This window comes from Lepisma saccharinum, chromosome 26 (assembly GCF_977018435.1).
Source record: "Lepisma saccharinum chromosome 26, izLepSacc3.1, whole genome shotgun sequence".
Classification (NCBI taxonomy): Eukaryota; Metazoa; Arthropoda; class Insecta; order Zygentoma; family Lepismatidae; genus Lepisma; species Lepisma saccharinum.
This window is the reverse complement of record NC_139254.1, coordinates 47,460,628-47,481,540: the sequence shown is the minus strand read 5'-3', so window position 1 is coordinate 47,481,540 and position 20,913 is coordinate 47,460,628. Positions and strand designations below refer to the sequence as shown.

The 20,913-nt window shown below is 37.3% G+C and overlaps 1 protein-coding gene across 1 annotated transcript in view; it reads left to right on the top strand.

Annotated features, from left to right (window-relative positions):
* The first annotated feature begins 10,855 nt into the window (after window positions 1-10,855).
* LOC145979435 (retinol-binding protein pinta-like) overlaps window positions 10,856-20,913 on the top strand; it is a 112,785-nt gene continuing 102,727 nt past the window's right edge. Inside the window, exon 1 of the mRNA XM_083112327.1 lies at window positions 10,856-10,902. The gene's annotated coding sequence lies outside the window, so the exon portion shown is untranslated. The remainder of the gene's footprint in view (window positions 10,903-20,913) is intronic.

Sequence of the window (20,913 nt, the reverse complement as noted above, 5' to 3'; positions counted from 1 at the left end):
TTATTCTTTTGTACGCGGTGTACGCCTCGTATAGTTTGAAGTAATCGTTGGTGGTAGTGTCTAGGTTGTAATTCTGTACTTCGTTTCTTCCGTTCTTAAGGCAGACGTCCTTGATTTTGCAGTTGTCGAACATGTTGGAATTTTTTGCCTGGTTGTCATTGCGTCCGGTCCGAAAAAGCACAACCACAAAATCTGGCATATCGAACTGTATGTTGTTGAACTGTGTCGTGGCGTCGAATTCGTAATGGCTGCCCGAAGCGGGTTTCTGTTTTACTGGTAACTGTAAAACTGAAAGGGTACTTGCGGATTTTTAAAGATTTCCGCTTTGTACTTGAGAGCGTACATGGTTTCGTATTCTACCATTGGCATTCTCAACTCCATGCTCTGAATGATGCATTTGGCTGCTTCGGGTAGGGCGTTTGACAGAGGCGTGCCGTCGGCGTTAAAGTTACTGTATCGCATCAAAACATTGTTTTCGTTCGAGGCTCTGCGGAAAGTGATTCTCAAACCTCCTTTTCACATGATATCCTTGTAGTCTGAGAGGAAACCACGAAGTAAACGCACGGGAAACAGTACCGTGTGACTTTTTGTCAAGATTTTGGTTCCTGCTTCAAATTCTCTTTCCTACCTGGTAGTAAGTGGCATCTGTTTCCGATAGTTTCAATGTTCCCACTAACGTGGAAGTGATGCCTGGATGGTCGACTCTATCGATGACCGTTCCGTGTTTTCTGACTTCAACTTGCGAGAACAGGTGAGGCACGAAGTTGTCTTTCCCTTGTCAACTGTACTTTCACCTAAAAGGCTAAACATATTTACTTCCATATAGAATGTGGTTGGACTTTTTATCTCATGCTCTTTTTCCTTCATTTTTCTTAGTTCTCCTCTTTTTCTCTTGTCCTTTCCACATCTTCTTCCATTCTTTTTTAACTTCAGCCCCCCCTTCCAGTTCATTGTGTCTTCTTCACCTTTCTTCTCTATTTCCTTGGCCTTCTTCCATTTTCTCACTAGCATCCTCTTCTCCCTTCCTATCTGCTTAGCCTCATCCCGCTCTATGTCATGTCCTGTTTCTCTCGTGTGTTTAAATATCGCATTTCTCTCTCCCTTAAGTTGTACATCACCTCTATATATCGTCCTGTTTTTGTACCTTGTTACATTTGTACTTGATACAGAGTCTGAAGAAGACCTTGCTAGAAAGTTGAAACGATACGTTTAGTTTATGTTTTTAATAAAATAAATTACTGCCTTGGTCAGCATATTTAGTTTTTCATAACGTTACGTATCCCTCATTTTCATTTTCGAGTTACGTTTAGCTAGGCAGCCTGCCAGGAAATATAGGAAAGTGTTAACTTCAGTGCCAGCTCAGCGAAAAGCATTCGCCAATATTTGCAAAGAAAAATTTATGAGAGAGAAAAAGGGGAGGAGTTTTGATCTGGGTGAATGCAAGTTGCATCTGGCTCGAGAGGGAGAGGGGAGTTGGGCTTGAAGTTTTGAAGGGAACAGGAGGGTGGTTCGGCAGTAAGAAAAGGGGGTTTTGAGTTTTGGAGAGAGGAGAGTGAGTTTGATTTTGAAGGAGATTCAGGCTGGATGCAGACTTTTAGAAACTTGTTTGGAAGTGGAGTGCAGCGAAGCTGAGTGACAATTTAAGAGGCGAACTTCAGCAAGGGAGTGAGAGTTAGTTTAGAAATCCTTCGGTCCACGCTTCTAAAAAGAGACAGGTAATATGCTTTTATAATGCCATCCTTTGCCAATGCAGACTTAAGGTCATAGTAACCCAAATCTAGAGAGTTGCCATTTTATAAAGGGTTCTGTAAATTTAAGTTTACTTAGTTACGTACTGCAGTTAGCAGGTGCAGCCAAGCGAGAGCTTACGTGATACCGCTAACCCCCAATTGAAGAATCATTCATCTAAAGGGCTCCAGGTTCGATCCCCGAACCTTTCGAGGATCACACGCTTAGTAAAAGTGTGTCACATTACGTTGTGGAGGCGCCGGGCAGTTTCAATTCATTTACAGGATAGAACAATGAACCTTTCAACTCCTGGATTTTTCTCTGTTTGATCTAAAACTGATTTTTTTCGAATTGCTTTAAATCACGCAAGAGCTCAGGGACCGAAGCATATTCCTTCTTATAAATTTCGCGAATGTATTCAGGTTTGAAGACCCAAACACAAATGTTTTATTTGTTTACTGATGGGCATGTTCGGATCCATTTTCCATAAGAGAAGCTGCTTATCTCTTATGTAGTCCGACACTGATTCGTCGTCTCGATGTAGCCTATGCTTAATGCGCTCTTTTAATTCCAGCTTGTCTATGGATCCGGTAACCTCTTCAATCATTTTAGATTTAAAGAGATCATACGTAATGGCCTGATTTCCCATAGTTTGAACCCATGCATGGTGCCATCTTAAGGCTGGCCCATGTAAAAGATCCGGCAAAACTTGTAGTTTTTTCGGGGTATCCCAATCATTAAGTAGAGCTATACTCTCCACTCTATCAAAAAATTTAGTGGCATCTTCTCAAACCGTGCCTTCGAACTGTAAGCCGTCCAACAAGAACGGGTTAATAAAGCCTGTGCATACCATAGTTCTGGGCGGGATTCGAAATGGGGTGCTAACAGGCAAAGTCTAGCCCGGCTACGGGTAAATACATAGCTACGCCTTATTGGGGTGGAGGACGCAGATGGTTGAGTATTTATAAAACTGGATTCTCCGCCAACCACATTCTCTGCCAAAGCTTGAATTCTATCTAGGGTTGCATCTAATTCGTCACAATAATCTAAACTCAACATTGCACATCATTAACTATCACGACGTCGCTGTTAAAATGAAATTATTTGTCGTAGTCACCAATATAAATTTAGAACAATGAATGCAATTTGTGAGAGCATTTAGTGGCGTTAATAGTGCGAAACACTAAGAAGTGAAATGTGAGAAATATTCCAGTTATTAAAAGAGGTGGCTGTTAAAGTGTGCGACTAGTTTTCCACAATATCATCACGCTCTTGGGTTCGCAATGAAAAGCCAGTTGCATTTATTTCAAGGTGAAATAAATGAAGGCTGAGAAAACCATTACGTGGAAAATTAAGGTATATTCTCGTCGCATTTCCGGAAAACGAATGGAAACAAGGCTTAATGGTGTTATGCTGTATAGGTCTCAACACAGAACGTAGTACTAAAGTGTCCATCATATAGTCAGAATAACACTTGACAATCCTTTATGTACTGACATTCCACCAATTAAATATTGTAACAGTGCACTAAGCAATACCGGGTGTTTCTTAAATAATTGAGGGGGTTAAAAATTTATTTTGCAAGTAAACTATTGAACTTACGTTAATGAAATCAGTCCGGAACGATCCAGGAACGTAAACAGTGTCTGCGTTTATGTTTTGTTAAGCTGAGAGTTAATATCCCTGCCGCTAGGCGACACTCAAATCACCCACAGTGTTTTGGGAAATGGTTTGGTCCACAAAATAATCGGACCTTACACCGTCTGACTTCTTTTTGTGGGTTTTCATGAAAGACAGGGTATTCGTCTCATCGATGCCGCGTGATATCGCAGCCCTAAGGGAGCGTATCATCGCAGAAATAGACACTATCGAAAGCCCCATGATGCGAGTGTGGCAAGAAGTAGACTATGGTGTCAATGTGTGCCGTGTCACCCGTGGTGCATACATTGAACATTTGTAGGTGTAAAAAAGAAAACCTGTCTGAATTCCTCGTTCAATTTGGACTGGTTTCATTAAACTTTACTTGAAATGGAATTTGGTAACCCCTCAAATACTTATGAAGCACCGGGTATCGTTTGTGGAATTTGAGTCTCAAAAACGTAAAATGTTATGCAACGTTTCAGCGGTTTAATAATCCTTCTTATACACAACGTTTCAATTATCAAAATATGCAAATCCAGTGTTAGATGTCAAGGATTTAAAACTACTTTTCGCAATAGCGGAAACCCTTGAAGGTTGTGATTCTTGCGTAATCATGTTCTCTCAGTTTCCTGTGAATTTAGTATAATATAGCACGGAATTTCTTCAAAATATACCAGTGGGATGCGTTCTCTCATTATCATAAACATCCTTGAAAAAAATACTGGCAAGGTAAACATGAGGAAGTTACAAAAATAAAAAAAATATTTTAATTGGATGTTTCATGTAACAAGACATAATTTATAAGTTCATTCTTCCATAAACATGTTATATTTTTTATGAGGTTAAATTCCAATGTAAGATTTAGATCTGGCCATTGTTCCAATTGAAGAAAATTCAGTGGGGGGAGGTAACTTCTGAATTTCTTTTATTGAAATTTTGTGTACGAGTGCTACAGAGGTCACTACGATTGAGTTACCATTTGTAGTATAAACGATGTGTTGAAGCATGGTGTCCTGCCTTCCTTTAGCAACATTTCAGAAAATATTTTTTCCACAGAAAAATCGATCACTGTAGAAAAGTGGGAAGCAGTCGGAATAATAAGGTTTTTTGGAAAGAAAAAAAAAGTTTCTCGCTTTTTTTTTGTTGCTTTCTCGACTTTTTTCCTTTACAAATTTGGCGTTACGAATATCAAAACTCACAACTAAACCTGCAAATTAGCCGCAGTAACAAAGAGCCAAAATTTCAGGTTCTTTTAAAATCCAGCTTTTTATCGAATAAAAAATATCCATTAAAAAGCCCGTTTGCTTTAACTCGACATCGATAAATAACTATCCTCGTTCTGTTTCATACTTCGTTCGATTTCATTGTTCGGTAAGAGTCACGTTCACTTTACTGAAGCCTCTTTCACACTCAGTCGTTGATATTGGAATGGTCAAACATCATTTTTCTCTCTCTAGATTAGCTTAGCACGTAAGAGATCGTAAAAAAAAGTTGGTCAAAGGATGTCTCCAGCTCATACCTTTTCATGCTACTTGCATCTGCTTAACATTGTTAGTGAAGATGCGTTTGTCGATTATCAAAACTTTAATCGGTCTTTCAAATGATCACGTGAACTTTGTCTCTAAATCACTTGTTGTTTTTTAGAATGCTATTAGAAGGAATATCTACAGGAATCCCAATTACCAGCAAGGAAGCATCCCTTTCAGAACAAGATAAAATGACAGTTGCAGCACTGAGCATTGCACAGTTGGTTAGATTTAGTAGCATTAAGACAAAAGGACAACTAGCTGCTCAATTCAGACGTCACAACGTAGATCAAGACACACCTGTACCTCTACACTTAGGATTGACATTTCGGAAAATGTGTATCATATAAAAGAGTTCAACAAGTAGGAAAATAAACGCAGCTGTATGTGAATAATGTTATCATTAAAGGAATAGAAGCTTCCCCACCCACTGTAAAGCACAGCGATCTACAATATAGACCATGATATCTCCTCTAATAGATATGTCAATTTATTACAAGGTACAAATACTAATACAAAACTCCTCAGGCAATAACAATAGCAACTGGTAGAAACTCTAAACCTTAATGTAAATAACAAAACATCTCTTCCACATTGGAACAACACACTTTCTCCGTCACTTGGAACTTCTTCCATGGGCTGCATTTTATTCTTGTAAGAAAGAAAATGATAAACTAATGAATTTGAAGAGTAAGTCGGTCTTGCATCCTCTTATAAAAGAAGATATTAACTCCCTAGCCATAAATATTATTTTCACTATATTAAAAACCCAAAAGAAACAGCTATTATAATATCAGATCAACCAGTATACGCACTTGCGATACAACTTTGGTGGAGTTATCCTGTGTTGTATGGCAGCTGAAAAATTTGCTTGATGTTAGAATTAGACATTAAAATGGCCATAACGTGCTGGTTGGAAAGGTCTGGCTGGACTTGAAACGTCGTTCAGTGAAGTGTTGCTACTCCAGGAATAGTTGAAGGCCTCCTTAAATCATTGACAACACTGATGACAAATCATCCGAAAGTTTCACTCAGTAATGCAACAGAATGCAACAAGATTCTGTACAATTCAAGTACTGGAGACAACCATACAATTACAAGGTTTGCTCTTTGTTTTAGTACGGATCATCTGTAAAGGGAACATTTTGTATTTTCTTTCAGCACTTGAAAATATTTCCCCTCGATGAACTCTCGATTGAGTTCGGAACTGCAATATTTGTCCATTCATGAATTATAAACGTATTCTAAGCTTCCCAGTGGTGTATCAGAGTTGATTTCAGGCCTCCATTCATTCATGGGGTGGTACAAGGTGTCGTATGTCGACAATGCCATTTGGCATTGAGAAAAAAATGCCTGGAAAACATGGATGCCATTTCATGTGGCTTTAAAAGAATTTCAAAATATATGAAGAAAACATGAAATTTTCTGTCACTTCTAGCTTGTAATGATCCTATTGAAAGTCAACGGGGTTATTACAATCCAGGCACGCAGGTTGTACTGTTTAATAAGATACTAGCTGATTATCCGGCGTTGTCAGGGCATTTATTTATCCCAAACTTCTATTAAACAGGAGAATAATGAATTCTGACTATAGTGTAACATGTAAGTAATTTTATTTACAGGTATTTAATCCACCCGTCCACACAAGATATTACCCTTGTGGCAAGCTTGATTAAATGTCAGCGTGAATGTCTCCAATTAGCTTAGTAACTCTGAAAACTATGGATTCCACACCAATGTAGGTCATTTTTGACATTTTATTTTCTCCCTTTCACCCCCCATGCCGATTGGTGATGAACTTGGAGTTGAACGGCATTGAGAGTGTCACTATTCATCTTAGCGACCATGAAACTATGGATTCCACAATAATATCGGTCGTTTTTGAGTATTTTTGCATGTCACCCTCTTCCCCCCTTAAAAGTGCCAGGGGTGTCTTACCCTTACAGCATTTCTTTCTAGAATGTAAGTCATGTGTGTACCAAGTTTGGTTGAAATCGCTCCAGGCGTTCGAGAGTTATGCCGAAACAAACATATTGAACGTATCCCACTAACGGCGAATGTCTTATTGTGACACTTAAAACGGGCAATGTTTCAATGTAGCGCTTGGAGAAACTGCATGACTAGAAATACTGAAAATTACGATCCGTATCAGTATAGCCTGTTCTAGTTATTGGTTTCTCTCTCTCCGAATGAAAGAAAGGTATGGTTAAGGTAAAAGCCAATAGATGGCACTGATCAGAGGTTACGTCATTCAGTTTGCCGGTTGGAGGAAAGAATCCTGAACAGAGACACTCCACTTCCAGCTGGCACACGTTCAAAATCATAATCCAACAGGGCACTCGACGTGACGGGAGAGGTCAACAGGGGATTTAGACGCACGTAGTGGTGATGGTTTATTTTATTTTCTTTCGTAGATAATTAGTTTAATATCATTCTATTTAATTTGTAGAGTTCGTAGTATTATATTAATTTGCTTGTTGATCCCACATCGCACCCACCTACCCCTCCGCCTATGGTATTCCTCTATCATTCTGTCAGGCGCGTGGCAGCAGGTCTTTAGTTTGTGCGTTATGTATGACTCTGTACGTCAATAATACGTAGTAACAGAAGAAAAAATTTGCACCTAATTTTGACGTGCATGTAGTAATAACGCCATTTGTATTCACGTAAGATTTGCGATAATTTTTCTATATCTCATTTTTCTATAATATGATCAACATAGCAGCGATCAATGGATACATTATTCACACTCACAATTTCTACAACAATCAGGGCAACTTAGAAAAGAGACTATTCTCACGAATTCAGTTCATGCTTTTTGAAGGTACTGGGGAAGGAAGAGACAAGTACAGTAGCAGCCACGTCACAAGGGAACCAAAAGTATTGCAGTTTCTGCAACTACAAGAAAAGGAGGATGACAACTACGTACTGCTCCTGTGGGAAGCCAATTTGTGGGACACTACCGTACGTAAAATTTACGTATGCTTTGCGCTCGAATTCCTCCTCTATCTCCCACCTCGTACCCACTCACCCTGTTGCCTAGCAGTGCCTCAAGTTGTCTGTCGGACATAAGGCAACACATAAAGAGGGTGCAAGCTCTGATCGTCTTGATTTGGTTTGTTATGTTGTGCACTGTACGTCAATTTTACGTATCTGTGTAAAACCAGAAATATCTTTCACGTAATTTTGACATTTGTAAATTCGATTTGGATACTTAGATTTTGAAAACGAAAGTTTAAAAGCTTGCACTATTTTCTTGCAAGACTTAACAATTACATTTGTTCCTTATTTACAGCGTTATGAATATTATTATTGTTTGCTTTTCATTGTTCGAGCTTGTCAAGCAAGACCTTCTCTTAAAATATTCTATGTTTAATAAAAGCATGTTTATACATTTTAAAATGAAGAATAAAATTCCAATATAAGGAAAAATAAACAAAATAATGTTCACAATGAATAGAAATTTGTTTTCATGATGTAGAGGTTGTTTTAAAAATAGATTCCTTCATGTATGTAATATTTAGGTAACGGTAGTTACACTGTAATATTGGAACACGGTAGTGTTCTAGGGTTAAATAGACAGCAAAGGAGGGAAAGTCAATTATTAGTTAAGGATAACTATTGAAAATTATCTTGTTATATATATACATAAATGTTATTGTCGAGGTCATAATTATTAACGACAGTTTATGTATATATATATATATTATTATTATTATTGTTCTAATACCAAATTAAAATTTTGATAAACTGTCATCCATTCCTATTCAATGAATTTTATATTCTAAATTAAAATACGTGATTTAAGGTGTATCACGTACCAATGGGGTTCCGGTATGCAGGTTCATAGCTATCTTTCATCGGTTAAACGGAAGGGTATCTTTAATCCCAATTAAAACAAATTGTTATATATTAAATCCGAACTAGAGCAAGAAAGAAAGGGCTATATCAGTGAGGTTAAAAACTGATGAGTTCGCCGGGTTCAATATTCCTTGGACATTGGCAACAACTGGTATTGGTAAGTAGATGGAACGACGTACACACTGCCGCTGTGTAAAACAATTTACTGATAACGAATTATCAAGGAGTGGATAAAACTAATAATACGTGCAATCATACAGCATAACGTTTTCAGATAAAACATTATGCTTTAAAATGATACATTTTTCATTAAGGGGCGTAAGGGGTGATTCATCCACGTAGTACACCCAATAGTCAACCTCACTTCCACGTAGTACACCCTGGACTGCAGACTAACAAGGCTCTGGCGACTGGCCCCATGGCCAGTATAATTGTGTGTTGTCTTGTGTTTTGTCCTTATTTGTGCTGAGCGCCCTTTTTAGCCCCAGCTTTTAACCAAGGTAAGGAAATTTTAGTTTTCAGACACGCTTTTATTTTTGTTATGATAAGGATCTGGACCCCATATAGTGTGGCGAGTGCCATATTTTTTTATTAAACCCGTTCAGTAGTTTCTGAGATCTTCAACTTTAAATAATCTGCTGGGCGGCCATTTTGGTGACGTCACTGCGTGTGACGTAATCATTTCTAATGTTGGGCGCTTATTCCTCGCATTATACGGGAGTCGCACAGGGGATGCGTAACAACTCTTTCTCCTGGGATTTCGACCTGTGTATGGGACTGGTAGCCACCCACCATCGTGAGGAAATTTTGGAGCAACGAGTGAGTAGCATAACCCGATCATGGAAACCAAGAACAACGACTGGAGGTTCGTTGTTCTGACCACACGTCACCCTGTAACTGGTTGGGTGATCTTCTACCTTGGCAGGTGTGAATGAGGCTGGTGACACAGTGTGGAACGTCCCCCATGGTAAACGTTCCCCCGGAAAGAAAACAATAGATTAAGTCCCTTGTGAACTTTCCTCCCTCGTGATAGAATATCCCCCTCAGCAATCGCAAGGGGGACGAAACACAATGGGTCCCAATTATTGTAAATATTCCCCCCGGAAATTCTATCATAGCTAACCTTCGGTATTTCGTCCAACCCTCCAAATTCATAAATACCCTTCTCTATCCGTAGGGCGACCTTTTTTCATCCGTGTACTTTATCCTCCCGGAAATTCTTCCATAATTGATGTATGGTATTTCCGCCCCTCTCAAAATTCATAGATACGCTTGTCTATCGGCAGGGGAACGTTGTACATCAGTGTAATTTATCCCTCCGGAAATTCTACCATAGGTGACCGTATGTCTCGTTCACATGCCTTTCCACATTTTGTAAGATGTTTAATATGTTATATTAATAATGTTTATATATGTTTATATATGTTTAATAATGTTTAATCGAGTAGTTACTCTCAAACCCATTACATTTTTATTAAAATAACAGTCGTGCCGATATGTCTAAGTAATTCCATCCTAGGTATACACTAGTTGGCACTGCACTTTAACGTTTTTTAAGAAACATTTGTATGTGAATAGGGAATAATGAGTGCAGTGATACAAATTCGATATCATAATCGCTCACTGAATGTATACAACATCTAAAACTACATAATTTTTCAAGGTATAAGACAACATAAATCATTTATATTTTAAAGAAACTGAAGAAATATAAATGGAAAGTAGCAAGAGACATCACTATGAAATGACAGCTTCCCACGAGGCTACTAACAAAAACAACATTAACGTTTGTATCTGTTTGTGGATTTAGAGGGAAGATTTAATAGCATAGCTTCGTAAGTAAACCCATGATGCACAAGAAAATAATATAGTTACATCAATTCTATGCAAACACTAGATTTAAATAATACACTATTTACATTTTTTTATTATTACATTTACTTTGTTCATGTTTCATGTTATGGTTTCAACTTTATTAAAGTAGTTTTGTATTGAGCAGTTTCAAAACTATTTGCAATTTCTATTAAAGATAAATACATTTGTCATCAAATACGCAATATTTTTTTTTACAGGCTTGCATTAGTTGGCATTCTATTCTTAAAAACACAGTGCTATGGGGAGAATCGAACCAGGGACCCTTCGTGTGGTGAGTAGGTATCGTAGTGACCGGATCACACTGTCCTTTTAGATTTATCGCTTATATGCTCCTACCCATGTGTTAAAACCATAAGTAGTTGTATTGATGATAATATTGGGACACGCATAGCGTACAAATGAAGAGCTCATATGATTAAATAGCCCGATTTGGCTACACTTAAAACAATGTCAAGATGCCCATATGCCCCAATCGGCCATGTGTGTACATATTTAAATCTAAAGAATTTTGAGCCCTAGTGTACAAATGAAGAACCCCCCTCAGACAGATTTGGCCATGTGTACAAAGGCTGAATCTCTCAGTTTGTTGTCCATAAGCTTGTCAAGAATATGCCCCTCTTGATATTATTATTGCTACACTTAAAACTAAGCCAAAATACTTATATCCTCATGCTCTAACAATTTATAGATCTTATTCAATATAGGATTATCTTGGACAAAGGCAGTTGCAAATTGAATTGTTACGTGCTTTTTTTCTAATCTTTGATCAGTTTCATTGCCCGGGGTAAGCAATTACTTATCTCAGAAATTCATCAATTTTCCCGATCAAAACTATCTGACAGACTAATGTATTGCATTATTGATATTTCTGTGCCTTTTCAGGGAAAATTCCCATTGCATGATAGCATGTATGGGCCTGCATGCCATTGACTCCAATTCACTGGAAGAGCATAAAACTTCAATTAATATTTCTGTATAATAGAAGGAAATTCTTAGCAAAGAGAACATTACCCTTTTGCATGTTGTCATGTATGCCTGAGCCCAATTCAGGTTTTGCCTTGTTCTGATAATATATACACGAGTGAGACTTACAGAATATTCATTGCACAGTTCAAAGTCCAACTTTGACTGTATTTAGCTGATATAGAGCTCATAACTCCTGGGTTCTGATACTCAATAGAATGTGGACATAGTCCCATGGCTTATATGCTTTATAATCAAAGGCTTTTGGGTTTAAGACCTCTCCATGGAGAAGTGCTAGTCTTGCTGCCTTGTAATCAAGAGGCCCCCAGGTCTGAAACCTGGTAGAGTGTGTGGGCCTCCCTGATGGCAAAGTGTTGGTATTATTGCCTTGTAATCAAGAGGCTCCGGGTTTGAGCCCTGGTAAGATGTGTGAGATTGAAATACATGTGGCAGAATAATATCCCCACACATGAGATTTTGAGAATAATATTCACTGCTAGCTGATATACAGCTGAGGTTTGATGCCTGGTAAAGTGTGTTATACAACACCATAATAGAGCAAAACTATTCTATATTGGGGATCACCAGAGCCTAGTTTCTGCTGTTGACTGGGTATAAAAGCACCAGCTCAGCCACTAAGTGCTGTTATAATTGTTTTGGCATATTGTCCATAGTTCTGTTTTTTTGGACCAAGAAATTTTATATAAATAAACAATAAAAATGCCAAACTTGAAATATTGCAATCAATGCAAAAAAATATATCTAGTTCTAATTGGGCTAGGCACCGGTTTAATTGTGACCGTAAGAAATGCAGAAAGGCTACTAAATTGTGCCCAAGATGCCATAAAATATTAAGCAAGGCATATTACAAAAGGCATAAGTGTACTTGTTATGTACAGTCATCAACATTGCCCTCACAGCCATCTACATCTGGTCTGAAAAGGAAGCATGAAGCACCTGTTAATGCTAGAGCAGCAAAGCAGCCACGCTATGAACCCATCCATAGCAGTTTTAATGGCCAATTAAGGGATCACCGTTTTATATCAGAGCCAAGATGTGACATTAAGAATTTTTTGAACAGTATAAATCCTGATGTGCAGGCAATTCTAAATGCACAAAATGGCTCTTATAAGCTGTCCCTCAAATTGTTTACACAATATAAGAAGCCAAATGGCACAAAATTTACACAGCCCCACATAACAGAAACTGTAGCTGTATATTCAAATGCAAATTTAGACAAAATAATAAGCAGTTTGATAGATCAATTGAATATTAAACACTCTGGATTTGCAGCAAAAGAATCAGGATGGAGCCTATGCGGATCTCCACACCAGTTATATGTTAATATTTCTGAATTCAGCCCATTACAAGGTTCTACATATCTGCCATTACCTGCCAATATTCAAAACAAAAGAGCCGTGGTTAACATAGAAAATAATGATGGGAAATGCTTTCTGTGGTGTATTTTAGCTGCTTTGTTTCCAGTTTTAAGGCATCCTGAGAGAATAACTTATTATAAACAACATGAACATGATATTGATGATGCAATGGAGGGCTTAGAATATCCAATGTCTGTTCAGAATATTGATAAATTTGAAAAAAAAGGCCAGGGATATCAATGGTAAACAATTATCTATTAATATATTTATTTGTTCTACTGGCCGTGGCAATTGCTTGATAGCACCTCTCAGAATCAGTACACTTGATGATGATTCTGCTGTTCCGATTGATCTGCTCTTAATTGAAGAAGATGGCACATACCATTACACTTTGATACATAATCTTGAAGCTTTAGTCAGAAAACAACTAGACAAATTTAATAGAATATTTAAGTTGTGCCGAAGATGTTTAACTGTATTTGATGGTCAAAAAATGGTAAATGGGGTTCGTGAATGTAACACAGAAATTGCTAAAAACAAGTTAATTGAACATTTAAAATACTGTGGGAACCATAAACCTGTTCATATGGTAATGCCTAATCCAAGTGAAAATGCCAAATTCAAAAAATTTGAAGCCTTGTTGGAACGCCCAGCATATATAGTCTGTGATTTTGAATCAAACCTCAAACCCCTTGCATTCTGTAGCCCAGATCCTGAGGAATCTTCAATTACATCATACCAGTTACATGAACCTTCTAGTTTTTATTATGTTGTTGTACAGGATGGTGTTGTTAGTAAAGAATATTTATACATTGGAGCAGATGCCATCAAAGAATTTGCACATAGAATAGAAAATGAGTGCCATAACATAGCATCTAATATCTTATTAAAATCAAAACCTATGTTGCCTTTAACAGAGGATCAGATTGAAGATTTCAATAATGCAGAAAAATGCCCGGTATGTGATTCTAAATTTTCAGATACAAATATCAAGGTGAAACACCATTCCCATACAGATGGTAAATTCAAAATGGCCCTGTGTAATAGCTGTAATATTAAGATCCAGAGACCAAAATTTGTCCCTATATTTTGCCATGGTGCATCCAATTATGATTTTCATCATTTGATCATGTACGAGGGGTTTGACAAGGAGAATTTAAATATTTTAGCAGAAAATGATGAGAAATATATTGCTATTAGCAAGAAAATTGAAGTTAATGGTGTTTCTATTCACTTAAGATTTCTTGATTCCTACAGAATTCTGTCCGCTAGCCTGGCTACACTGGCCAGTCAATTATCTGATGATCAATTCAAAATCACATGTGCTTTGTTTCCAAATCAGGACCTGAAATTAATTAGGCGGAAGGGTGTATATCCATATGACTATGTTACAGGTTTTTCTAAATTTGATGAGTGTGCTCTGCCACCACAACAAGAGTTTTACAGCAAACTAAGAGGATCTGGAATCACTGATGAAGATTATCACCATGCCCAGTTGATGTGGAACAATTTAAAATGCCAGACATTTGGTGATTATCACAAGGCATATTTAAAACTTGATGTGGCTCTCTTAGCCGATATACTGCAGGCATTCAGAAAATCTGCCATGGAAAATTATAAGCTGGATCCAATGTATTTTTACAGTGCACCAGGCCTAGCATGGTCTGCAATGTTTTTAAACACTAAAATGCAATTGGATCTGATCCAAGATCAAGATATGTATCTGTTTATGGAACAATGTATAAGAGGAGGCATGGTGCAATGTTCTCAGAGATATGCCAGAGCAAATAACAAATATATTTCTGATTATGATCCAGCACTGCCATCAAATTATATACTGTATGTAGATGCCAACAGCCTCTATGGTTATGCCATGATGAAAAAACTGCCATATGCAGGGCTTGAGTGGGTTGAAGATTTCAATATTGAAGATCTTCAGGATTTTGATGACAGTGACTACGGCCTGTTCTTAGAAGTTGATCTGACAATTCCTGATGATTTACACAACACATTTTCTGATCTGCCCCCAATTCCTGAGGTTAAGTGTTCACCTGGCTCTAAACAGAAGAAATTGATGATGACTCTAGAGCCAAAACAGGATTATGTCATATATTACAAAAACCTCTAGTTCCTGATGAATCATGGTATTCAAGTGACCAAAGTTGGCAAAGTTTTGAGGTTCAGGTACTCAAGATGGTTGAAACCATATATTGATACAAACACAGAGCTTCGAATATCTGCAATGAGCCAATTTGATAAGACCTTGTTTAAATTGATGGTCAATTCAGTGTATGGCAAAACCATAGAAAATATCAGAAAACATACTGATGTTAAATTAATTACTGACCCCAGCCTGAGCAAAAAATTGATAGCAAAGCCTAATTTCAACTACAGAAGAATTTATGATGAGCATATGGCACTCTACAACATGAAAAAAACAAAGATTAAGTTTGATAAGCCTATTTATGTAGGGGCTGTGATATTAGAATTGGCCAAATTACACACGTTAAAATTGTATTATGATGTGCTGAAGCCTTTTTATGGTGATTGTGTAAAACTGATGTACATGGACATAGATAGTTTTATTCTTGATATTCAAACAGAAGATGTTTATCAAGATATATCACAGCCTGAATTGCTTAAATATTTTGATACCAGTGAACATACAAAGATTCAACCCCACAACAAAAAGGTGCCTGGCAAGTTAAAAGATGAGACACTTGCTGATGTTATTGTGGCATTTGCTGGGTTAAGGGCCAAGATGTACAGTTTTGAAACATGTGGTGGTGCTGTTGTCAAAAAGGCCAAGGGCATCGGCAGAGTAACTGTTGACAAAGAGCTCCAATTTGAAGATTATGAAGATTGTCTCAAATCACAGAGTTCAATCAGAACATCAGAAAATAGAATTCAGAGTGTGGATCACTTGTTGACTACAAATGTTGTAAGAAAAGTGGCTCTGGACCCACATGATGATAAGAGATGCATTTTATCATGTGGCATACATACTCTACCATGGGGTCATTGTGATTTGAAAAATGGCAATCAATGCCCAATTACAGAGCATGATTTGAAATAAATAAACATGCCTATGAACTTATTTGGGTTAAAAAAACAGGCTATTATGGACCTGCCAACACCACAACCCTCTTCTGATATAATATCTAAACTAAGAACTTTGTTAATTATTCATCTGAACAGCATACTTACAGATGTTGATGATGAAACAGGTAAAACATTGTACATATTGAACAATAATTTAAATCATTACCAATTACCTGTAGGTGGTCAATTACAATTTATTACAACCCCCGAGGGTAATGTCAAGATTTCAATAGGGAGAAATATTTATAGAATAAAGCACTCAAACATGATTTCTGGCACTGTATATACTGTTTCTGCTGGTGACTGCTTATATATTGAGGTCCCAGGATCCTATGACAAGCTTATACCCTTTTTTATAGAATTAAGAATTAGATATACAATAATAAATAACCGCTAAAACAAAATGCCTAATGATATATTTGGCCATACAAGGCATGAAGATCACAGTGATGAGATTCTGATGCTTGATGTCAGAGTCATAAAATTAAGAAGTGATTTACAAGCTTTACAAACCACACTCAATGCCAGTCTTCAACTAGAAATTACAAATTTACAGTCATAATGCATGGACCCTCTTCTTAAAATTGATTCAGAACTCAAATTGCTGCTTCAAAAATATACTGACTTGGCTACATTGGATAATTTTCAAAGTTTAGAGGAGGCTGTAGCAGCTCTTCAAGCCAAATTTAAGACCCAGGCCACCAACTCGGAGCAATTGAAACAGCAATTGGAAGAGCAGATAAATAATGTCCAGACACAGCTCCAAACAATTGTCAAAAGCATAAAATCACAAGAAGATATAGTGATCTAGTGATTTCCACTCTAAAAGAACAGATTCAATCACTGGAGATTCCTAATCTGGGCCCTCAAAACAATGCCATAGCCGAGGTTAAAGAAAAAATTGAGACACTTGAAAATTTTATGAACAACTTGCCATCTTCTGAAGCTTTGAGTGCAATAACTCGGAGTGTTGCCAACATTAAGCTGCAAACTTGAAACATATGAAGATTTTGGAAAAATTCAAAGTACCATAACCCATCTTGAGGGTACAATAGCAGCAGTGCAAAGTGATTTGACAAATGTACAAGAATCTCTAGAATCCCGCCTGCCTGGTATTGTAGACACCCTTGTCAGTGTCCAGCAACAGATCACAAAACTTGAAAACCTCAACACTGAATCTGAGCTTTCTCATTTTCATCACTTGATCGATGATATCCAAACAAAGCTTGAAATTTTACAACAATCAACACCCACTCAGGCAGATATAGCCCTGCTTCAAGATGCTATGCGTGGTGTGGTTGATGCTTCTGAATTAAATGATGTGAAATTGGCACTTGAATCTTTGCAGAATACTGTATCAAATCTGCCTACATCACAGGAACTTAAAAATATAAAGAGAGCAGTGAATCGCATATTGAAATCAGAAGATATCAAGAATATCCAGACAGAGATCAAACAACTTACTCAGACAGTGGCAACTCTACCAACTAATCAACATATTAATGAACTGCATGCCCTGTTTGAGGATATCAGAAGACAAGTCCATGATCTTACTGCTCAAAATTCAAAATTGCCAGTTGTTGAAAATTTACAGCATATTGTAGCTAATATCAAGCAACAGCTAGGGACCATGGAAACCAATCAAGCAAATGCTTTGTCTGTTTTTGCGACCCAGCTACAAGAAAATGTGCAACAATACAAAAAACTTGTTGTGGACATAAAGATCAAGCCAGGCCATGATGATGTTGTTAGGACTATCAATGAGCACCTTGAATCTGTAACAAGTAGATTGCTTACAGCAGAAAAAGAAATAAATGGCATAATTGAGAATCCTAAACATACAGTAATTCTTGAATTGTACAGTATCCCCAACAAAGAATATGATTCACCATTTACACCAGGTGGCAAAATATATATGCTGTCCCCTGCACAATTTTATTACCAGTTTCTTGTTGAGGCACACTTAGACCAATCAAGATCAAATATTGGCTACAACCACAGGCACATCACTACCCTACCTTATCAATAACAAATGCTGATAACAAAGCAAAAATCACCAGTGTAGAGTTAGAGGATTTTACAGACCCCAATACATTAGAAACATCTTATGCTGAAGATGATGGCTCTCTGGAATTTTATATACAAATAGGAGACAAACTGTATTTAGAAAATCCTGTAGTATCAGCTGCTGAACACCCTATATTTGCAATATTCTTGTTTACATACTATGTCTAGACAAATTATTGTTGATGAATTACACAGACAAGCCAGACATAATTATAAGAGACTGCCAGTGGTTAGAAAAGGCATAGATGTTTTATGGCAGTGTGACTTAGTGGAAATGGCAAGTGGACAGCTGAAAAACTTAGACAAAATCAACAAGGGCTACAAGTATCTACTCACTGTCATAGATACATTTTCAGAATTTGCCTGGGCTGTGCCACTCAAATCCAAGACTGGAGCATGTGTTACAGAAGCCTTCAGGACAATCATCAATCAGAGTGGAAGATCACCGCGCTATTTCCAAACAGATAATGGCAAAGAATTCTATAATTCTGTGTTCCAACAATTTATTAAAAGCCAGTCAATACAACATTACTCGAGTTACAGTGATCTTAAGGCCTCAATTGTAGAAAGATTCAAGAAAACCCTAAAAAATCATATGTATAAACAATTTACCCTCCAAGGTAATTATAAATGGCTCACAATCCTACCAGAACTTTTAGATAGATATAACAACTCGGTCCATTCCACAATCAACATGAAACCCTCTGAGGTAACTTCATCTGATGAGCAAAAATTGATCAGTACTGTTTATTATCCTAGATACCAGTTAACAACAAGAAAAGCCAAATACAAGGTTGGTGATCAAGTAAGAATCAGCAAATATAAGCACTTATTCAAAAGAGGCTTTATTAGAAACTGGAGCACTGAATTATTTACAGTGGCTCAAGTTAAACCTGGGACCCGATACACATATATAATAAAAGACCACCGAGGAGAAATTCTCAAAGGCAGGTTCTATGAAGAAGAACTCAACAAAACTAAAGAGCCTGACACATATCTCATAGAAAAAATCATCCGCAGAAAAGGCAACAAGATACTGGTGAAATGGCTAGGACTCCCAGAACACAGCTGGATCGAGGCAAACAAAATGATACTATGAACACCTGGGATGTTATAAAGAGACTGCCAGAGCCTGAACAGCAGATTAAGAGAAATGGAAAGCTGCTGCCTGATAATATTAGATGTCTTATTGTTGGGCCATCGGCTTGTGGTAAAACTACACTAATGATTGATAATTTTTTATTGGCACCCAACTGGTTAGACTGGAAAAACAGGCACTTGTATGTCTTCTCTAAGAGCTTAGAACAATTAAAATATCAGCAGCTGATGAAGCTATATGATGGACTGGATATAGCCACTTTTGAATCAGATGTTAAGCCACTCCATGACTGTCTTGACAACTCTGTTGTTGTGTTTGATGACCTTATACTGGATAATCAAAATAAGGTTAGAAATTTTTTTACACAGGGCCGACACAAAAACATAGATTGCTTCTACCTGGCACAGACTTTTTCTAAAATTCCAAAGCAGCTGATCCGAGACAACAGCAATTTTATATGTGTGTTTCATCAAGATCATACCAACCTCAAACACATACATGATGAATATGTAGGTGGGGACTTGAGCTACAATGATTTTTCCAAGTTTTGCAGTAGGTGCTGGAACCAGGACAGTTATGGGTTTGTCACAATTGATATGACAAGGAAACCCAATAGTGGTAAATACAGAAATAAAATCAACAATTTTCTAGACATTGAAACATATATAAATAACCATGAAAAGGCCAATCATTGATGATCTTAAATTAAGAGATTATCTTGTAAAACGATTTAAGGGATGGAAATCAGAGAACCGAGGAACAACACAAGCAAACAGAACAACCTATTATTGATGCTATTAGTGAATTAGGTAAAAATATCAAAACTGTTACAGAGCAAAATCAAAATTTGATCACATAGCTTGTACCTGTAGCTGCTAGGAACATATTAGATTATCCAATCACCCCACTTTCTGGTATTCATACACCTAGTCCTGTTGCTCCTCGAAGAATTGAAGCTACTCAGGATCCTATTGAATTAGGTCTTCTTGCTCAAAAATATTTAAGCACACCTAAAGACAACAAAGATGAGGTCTTTGGCTTATATGCTGACACAGAGCATGATGGTAGCATCATACATAGAATTGGCAATTTCAGAGTAACATTTATGGGAGATGATCTGATTGTATATTCAGAATCTCATCTTGGAGAAAGAGGTGGTTTTGTTAAATATCCTGGCACACCTGGATTGTGGGAACTGATGACTCGGAAGAGACCTGACAGCTATACAGATCAAGATTATGAGCATTACAAAGAAATATTAATAAAATCAGATGCTCTATACCAGAACAATGATCCTACACAAAAAAGAGTCAAGTCTAGCAGTGGAGCAAAATACAACAACTTAATCAAGCCCATATCGTCACAAATCAAGACAGGTAGTGGGATCAAACAGTACAACACATTGCCTAAAGAATTTGTGTGGGTTGATGATGTCAGGAAACTTGTAGATAGGTTGCTGGTGATAGCTGGGGAAGAAAATGCTGGCAACCACAATTTTTACAATGAAAAAGTTGGAATTATGGACATGATAAGCACAAAATTGTCTAATTTTATAGTGAATGACACTAAGGGCATTGGATATCTTATAAAAATTATTAATACTCTACCACCTAAATTTTGGAATATCTCTGAGGGTCGGGGGCTGGTTCATGACATTATAAACAAGCAGCCA